At 42.4% G+C, this 7,170-nt stretch overlaps 1 non-coding gene across 1 annotated transcript; it reads right to left on the bottom strand.

The window, feature by feature from the left end:
• Positions 1 to 374: 374 nt before the first annotated feature.
• TRNAG-CCC (transfer RNA glycine (anticodon CCC)) lies at positions 375 to 447 on the bottom strand. The gene has a single exon. It is a non-coding gene; the product is annotated as a tRNA-Gly (tRNA).
• Between the last annotated feature and the right edge of the window lie 6,723 nt (positions 448 to 7,170).

Below are 7,170 nucleotides of genomic sequence, written 5' to 3'. Positions count from 1 at the left end.
GTTTGAGTAAACTCCGGCAGTTCGTGATGGACAGGGAGGCCTGGTGTGCTGCGATTCATGGGGTTGCAAAGAGTCAGACACAACTGAGCGACTGAACTGAACTGAACTGATTCCATTGTACATAAACACCACATCTGCTTTATCCATTCTTCTGTCAAAGGACATTTAGGTTACTTCTGTGTCTTGACTCTTGTAAACAGTGCTAAATGAACACTGGGATGCTTGCATCCTTTCAGACCGTGTTTTTCTCCAGGTTTATGCCCAGGAGCTACAACCCACATTTTTAACTATTACATTATGCTGCCTCCTTTCTTACAGATATTCATATATTTATTTGGTTGTGCTGGGTCTTAGCTGTGGCATGTGGGATCTAGTTCCCTGACTAGGGATTGAACCCAGGCTCCCTGCATTGGGAATGCAGAGTCTTAGCCACTGGACCACCAGGGAAATCCCCACGCTGCCTCCTTAAGGAAAAATCTCTTCATGAATCTCTCTGTTCATGAAGAACCCAGAATGAGGGGAAAATATTCTAAAAGTACCAAATGTGAAACTCTTGGAGGCTCTCCACAATTTAAGCCTAAACTCACAGAAAGAAACAGCACTGTTATTCTTCCAGGTGTCTGAACTACTGTATCACATAAAAAGGAGATTGGGAGTACAACAGCTATCTCCTCTGAGCTTTTAACAGTCTTAAAGTGCGTTACATGTTGCCTTTTAAACCTAGATTGTATTCTTAAACTAAAATAACAGTTGTTTAGACGACATCGATGCTTTTGGCAGTCTCTTAGCAAAGCTGGCCAATTATGTGAACCCAAAACACTAAGCTTATCTGGTTTGCAAAAGCCATTTGGAGACTAAAGTGCACTGATATGAGAAGCTTTTCAAGGGAATCTGAAAAAGAAATCTAAGCACAAGACTTTTTATCTGCTCTTGTCTGGCTCCCCATTCTAATACATCAATCAGTCAATGAACAGTTGATATTCGCATGGTGCGCTGGGTAGATATGAGGTCCATGGTTGTGCCCCAAAACAGCAATTATTTATGTCAGTACCTGACTTTTATTTGCTCTCTTTTTCTCAGTCCAGTTTCTTCTAAAACAAGCAACACATTTAATAAGCAAACTCTTAGGTGAATTTCTTGCACTTATACTCACTCATGAGAACGCCTACATTTTGGCTGTCCTAAGTCGGTGAGTCGGAAGCCGGTGAGGTGTAAGGATTCTCTGTGCTGTGCTTAGTGACTCAGTGACATCCAACTCTTTGCGACCACATAGACTATAGCCTGCCAGGCTCCTCTGTCCATGGGGATTCTCCAGGCAAGAATACTGGAAGGAGTCTCTGGGCTTTGTTAAATCTGATTCTGACTCTGTAGGTCTGGGGTAGGGCTGAGGTCCTGCACCTCTAATAATTCCTAGGTGACACTGATACTGTTGGTCCCCTACTCAGATTGAGAATCTACCTCTTATACCTCAGTGAATGGACAAGAGCAGCAGCTTTGGTGACAAGCCCATCTGACTAGGAGTCATCAGAGGTGGTGCCTTTGTAGCATATTTCAAGGACTCTGCTTGGAAATGACCTTGCGTTTCCAAAAGAAGGGGGGGAAATGCCTGCCACTGAAGTAAGTTACTCCTTCAAGTTCTTAATGTAGATGAAGAGAGAGATCAATTTATTCCAGGTTTTGGTGAGGAGAGGCACTGAGGGTACTATGGGGTGTTGGGGACACCATGAGGGGAGCTAAGGGATGCAGAAATGTGGAAGGACCAGGAATGATGGAGGGAAGGCTGGACGTGGGGACCAGAGGAGATGCCACAGGTGTACCGTGCCTTCCACCAGTGATGGAGGATCCTGATGAGGGGCATGTTGGCCTTGGGCTTACAGTCCTGCCCAACTTTCCTGCACATGTAGCTTCAATAAGGGGTTTTCCTGATACAGAAAGAGAACCAAAGCTTAGAGCTGGAGACTGCATGAAGCTTCTGATAAGAAGGAGAAAGCAGCAGCAGGTGACTTCAGGGGGAGGGGGGGGATCTGATAATACAGCACTTAAGAACACAGGCCCCCTATCAACAGTATTTTTCACAGAACTAGAACAAATAATTTCACAATTTGTATGGAAATACAAAAAACCTCAAATAGCCAAAGTAATCTTAAGAAAGAAGAATGGAACTGGAGGAATCAACCTGCCTGACTTCAGACTCTACTACAAAGCCACAGTCATCAAGACAGTATGGTACTGGCACAAAGACAGAAATATAGATCAATGGAACAGAATAGAAAGCCCAGAGATAAATCCACGAACCTATGGACACCTTATCTTTGACAAAGGAGGCAAGGATATACAATGGAAAACAGACAACCTCTTCAACAAGTGGTGCTGGGAAAACTGGTCAACCACCTGTAAAAGAATGAAACTAGAACACTTTCTAACACCACACACAAAAATAAACTCAAAATGGATTAAAGATCTAAATGTAAGACCAGAAACTATAAAACTCCTAGAGGAGAACATAGGCAAAACACTCTCCGACATAAATCTCAGCAATATCCTCTATGACCCACCTCCCAGAATATTAGAAATAAAAGCAAAACTAAACAAATGGGACCTAATGAAAATTAAAAGCTTCTGCACTACAAAGGAAACTATAAGTAAGGTGAAAAGACAGCCCTCAGATTGGGAGAAAATAATAGCAAATGAAGAAACAGATAAAGGATTAATCTCAAAAATATACAAGCAACTCCTGAAGCCAATTCCAGAAAAATAAATGACCCAATCAAAAAATGGGCCAAAGAACTAAACAGACATTTCTCCAAAGAAGACATACAGATGGCTAACAAACACATGAAAAAATGCTCAACATCACTCATTATTAGAGAAATGCAAATCAAAAATGAGGTACCATTACACGCCAGTCAGGATGGCTGCTATCCAAAAGTCTACAAGCAATAAATGCTGGAGAGGGTGTGGAGAAAAGGGAACCCTCTTACACTGTTGGTGGGAATGCAAACTAGTACAGCCACTATGGAAAACAGTGTGGAGGTTTCTTAAAAAACTGGAAATAGAACTGCCATATGACCCAGCAATCCCACTTCTGGGCATACACACTGAGGAATCCAGATCTGAAAGAGACACGTGCACCCCAATGTTCATCGCAGCACTGTTTATAACAGCCAGGACATGGAAGCAACCTAGATGCCCATCAGCAGATGAATGGATAAGGAAGCTGTGGTACATATACACCATGGAATATTACTCCGCCATTAAAAAGAATTCATTTGAATCAGTTCTAATGAGATGGATGAAACTGGAGCCCATTATACAGAGTGAAGTAAGCCAGAAAGATAAAGAACATTACAGCATACTAACACATATATATGGAATTTAGAAAGATGGTAACGATAACCCTATATGCAAAACAGAAAAAGAGACACAGAAGTACAGAACAGACTTTTGAACTCTGTGGGAGAAGGTGAGGGTGGGATGTTTCAAAAGAACAGCATGTATATTATCTATAGTGAAACAGATCACCAGCCCAGGTGAGATGCATGAGACAAGTGCTCGGGCCTGGTGCACTGGGAGGACACAGAGGAGTCGGGTGGAGAGGGAGGTGGGAGGGGGGATCGGGATGGGGAATACATGTAACTCTATGGCTGATTCATGTCAATGTATGACAAAACCCACTGAAATGTTGTGAAGTAATTAGCCTCCAACTAATAAAAAAAAAAAAAAAAAAAAGAACACAGGCCCTGGATCCAGGTGAGCTGGGTTCAAATCCTGCCCCGGTCACCCACCAACTATATGTCTTAGGGCTTTGCTTCCTTGCTGGTCAAACAAGCTGTGAAGAAATTAAGAATTTACTCCAATCTCCACTCCCATCTTCTTCCTTAGAACTCAAATATTTACATTGCTGACTGTGAAACAGTAAGATTAGATTTCTCAGCCTCCCTTGCAGCTAGATACAAACATGTAACTAAATTCTAACCAATGAAATATAAGCAGAAGTATTGTTTGGATTTCTAAGAATAAGAAAAGGTGGTCCCTTCACTCTCCTTTCCTGCTTCTTGCTACCTGAAACAGAGATATGATGATTGGAAATATTGAGGTAAACATGAAACTATAAGCTCCATATGGTGGAACAGAAAGATAGATCTCTCTCATGACAACATGGAGCCACCATGTCAGTAGCAGCCCAGCCTACTTCTAAGTATTTTATTTTATTTTTTTTTCACATGGGAGAAAAATTAACTTCTATCTTATTTAAGCCATTATTGTTTAGGATATTTCTGCATAAGCAGCTGAACTTAATGTTAACTGATTAGATAAGATTAGCAACTACCTCGCCCTGTGTTTGTGAGAACTAAATGAGAGAATGTGCATAAATTTCTTAGCACAATTCCAAGCATGCAGTAAGTCTCAGTAATTGTTTGTTGTTATTATTTAGTGATTGAGAGAGGCAAAGCTTAGAATGATAGCTCAGAGCTAACTTGACTAGGGACTCAGTCATCAACCAGGCCCCAAAATTTAAAAATGGGATGACTGAGACCCAGAGAGGCAGAGGCCGTTGAACAGCACACCCAGCCTGAAAGAGGCAACCCAAGCCTCCTCACATCCATGTGTGCAAAGCCTTTCTCAAAGCTGAGGAGTGGCTGAGAGAGGGTGAATCAAGTCACAAGGCGACCCCTAAATAATGGAAACACAAATGTCCTGAGGGGAGCTAAACATTTAATTCTGAGGCTTTCATTCAAACAAAATCACTCTACATTTGATTATTTACTTAACTACCAGGAAATAGGGGGGAGGAGGAGGAGAGGATGAATAAGGAGATCAGGTTTGGCTTCATAATGGACTGTGCAGTGTTTGTGTCTGGAAGCCTGCCAGGTCCATAAACTGCTGCTGAGGACGGAGGCCTGAGATACTGGTTATGAAGGAAGTGGGCTTCTTTTGATATCTCTTCCTCAGGTCCAGGTCCTTGCCCTGGACCCAGGAAGAAATACCCCCTAGGTGCTCTAAAGAGTCCCCTCCTGGGCTGTCTGATGCCAGAGGCCTATGACTGCTCACTCACTTATCTTCCCAACTCTGACCCACAGAATCCCTTACCTGCCTTAAACTCACAAGGCAGCCTTGGTCTGTTTGATGCTCCTCAGAGACAGGACTTGGTCTGGTTTCCTTGGGTCTGTAGCAAGACCAATAGCAATCTCCATCCAAACAGCCACATGTGCCACTAAAATGCTGGCTCCTGTAGCTCAAGGAAGCACCACAATAAGTTACCCAGAAAGTCTCCTGGGCTGGAATGACAAATGGTTACTTTTCATGTGCCATCTGCTTACTTGCTACCAGTTTCCTGGAGAGCTGTGTTGAGAAGGATTCTGAAGCTCAGCAGGAAGAAATTCTGCAGCGTACTAGCATTGCCATGGGCCTGGCAAGAGATAAAATCATGGGTTCCTACGTTTGCCATCCTCAGCCTAGATTTCAGATGAGCAAGAGGTGTGTTAGACCATCAACGTCAAACTAGTTCATCACAGATCTGTGTCTTAGAGGCACTGTGGAGCTCCAGCCTGCGGCTTGTAAACACATCCCGACTCCCTCCTCACAAACACAGCTTACATAAAGAATCATTTCAAATTGCCTTCATTTTTGCCATTTTTGCCTTTGAAAGCACTTAATCAGCAGAATTCATGGAATGGTGTATGGTTGGGTGTTTACTTTGAACAACTAAAGCATAACTGGGCGCACGTTCTCTTCTCTGGAAATCCCCATTCTCCGTTTTTGGGGATGGGCTCCTGGCAGGTACTCAACCACATCATCTTGTCCACAGCAAGAGTCAGGGAGCAGGGAAACCCCAGTTCCCTGGGGATGGTCAAAATAGAGCTGTTACCACAGCGGAGTCCAAAGAGATGAAAGGCAAGAGGGGCTGCTAGAACTTGGAAGCAGAGAGTCATGCTGAGAAGGTAAACTTAAGATAACCTATGATTGCCGGCCAAGAGACTGGCCAACCCAAAGCATTTCCCAAGTTAGGAGCCCAGGGAAGAAGCATACTGATCTCATTCTCCTTTCTTCCTCTGATTTTCTGGCAGGATACACCATAGGCCAAACCCAACCAGAAATCAAGAGAACAGGAACCCACTGACTCAGTCCCTAGAGTCCATCATAGTTCACAGAAGCAGAGAACAGAGTAGGAAGGGTAGAAAGCCGACTGGAGAGGCAAATGGGAATGACCTAGCACAGGCCTAGAACTCCTGCCCTGGTCCCCCTTCCCCCTTAGATCTGGGAAATCGGTGATTTCTGGGACTTGTTGAATTTTTCCAGTTTCCTCCCAGTATAGCATTTTTTCTGCTTAAGCTAACTAGACTTGGTTTCTGACATTTGTCACCCAAAGAATCTTACCTATCATGCCCAGTCTGTGTGAGAACGACCATATGTAGACAGTCAAACCCCAGTGAACTCCACTAGTGCTCAGCCACACCAGGGCAGCCCCAGCTCACACTCAGAGCTGTCTCTTCATGCCAGTCACCAGCATTTTAGGATATGATTGATCTGGTATTTCCTAAATAATAATCTGTTGAAAAAAGTGATTGTTCATAATTATCAATAATAAAATGATAAAGCTGAGTATATCCCCCAAAACTCAAGTGTGTTATAATGAATTACATATACGATCATGTATATTCTATCCTAAGTTTAGATACTGAGTTATTACTTGATCAACAATTCCAAGAATTTTTCCCTTGGGAGAGGGGACCATTGAATCCATCCTGTCTAGCACCCACAGAACTTTGACTAAGATACTTATGTGATTTTTTTTTAAATAGTCTACAAGTAGGAGATAATATGAGAAAGGAAGAAAATTTGCACTAATCACTCAAAAAAAAAGAAAAAAAACAGTCAACTTTGTATGAATAAAATTTACTCTGCAAGTGATTTTCAACAAGAACTTTATTTAGGCACTATTGTGGGCTTGTGTATTTCAAAAAAAAAAAAAAAATTCATATGGTAAAATGAAAATTCATATGTTGAATTCCAAATCCCTAGAACCTCAGAATATGACCTTATTTGAAAATAGGGTATTTAAGGAAGCAAGTTAAAATAAGGTCATTAGGGTGGGGCCAAATCCAGTATGGCTGAAGTTCTTATAAGAAAAGGAAATCTGGATACAGACACACACAGAAGACCATCTGC

The sequence above is a fragment of the Muntiacus reevesi genome, chromosome 3 (genome assembly GCF_963930625.1).
Source record: "Muntiacus reevesi chromosome 3, mMunRee1.1, whole genome shotgun sequence".
Classification (NCBI taxonomy): Eukaryota; Metazoa; Chordata; class Mammalia; order Artiodactyla; family Cervidae; genus Muntiacus; species Muntiacus reevesi.
The sequence above is the reverse complement of the archived record's forward strand: the minus strand, read 5'-3'. Positions and strand labels throughout refer to the sequence as shown.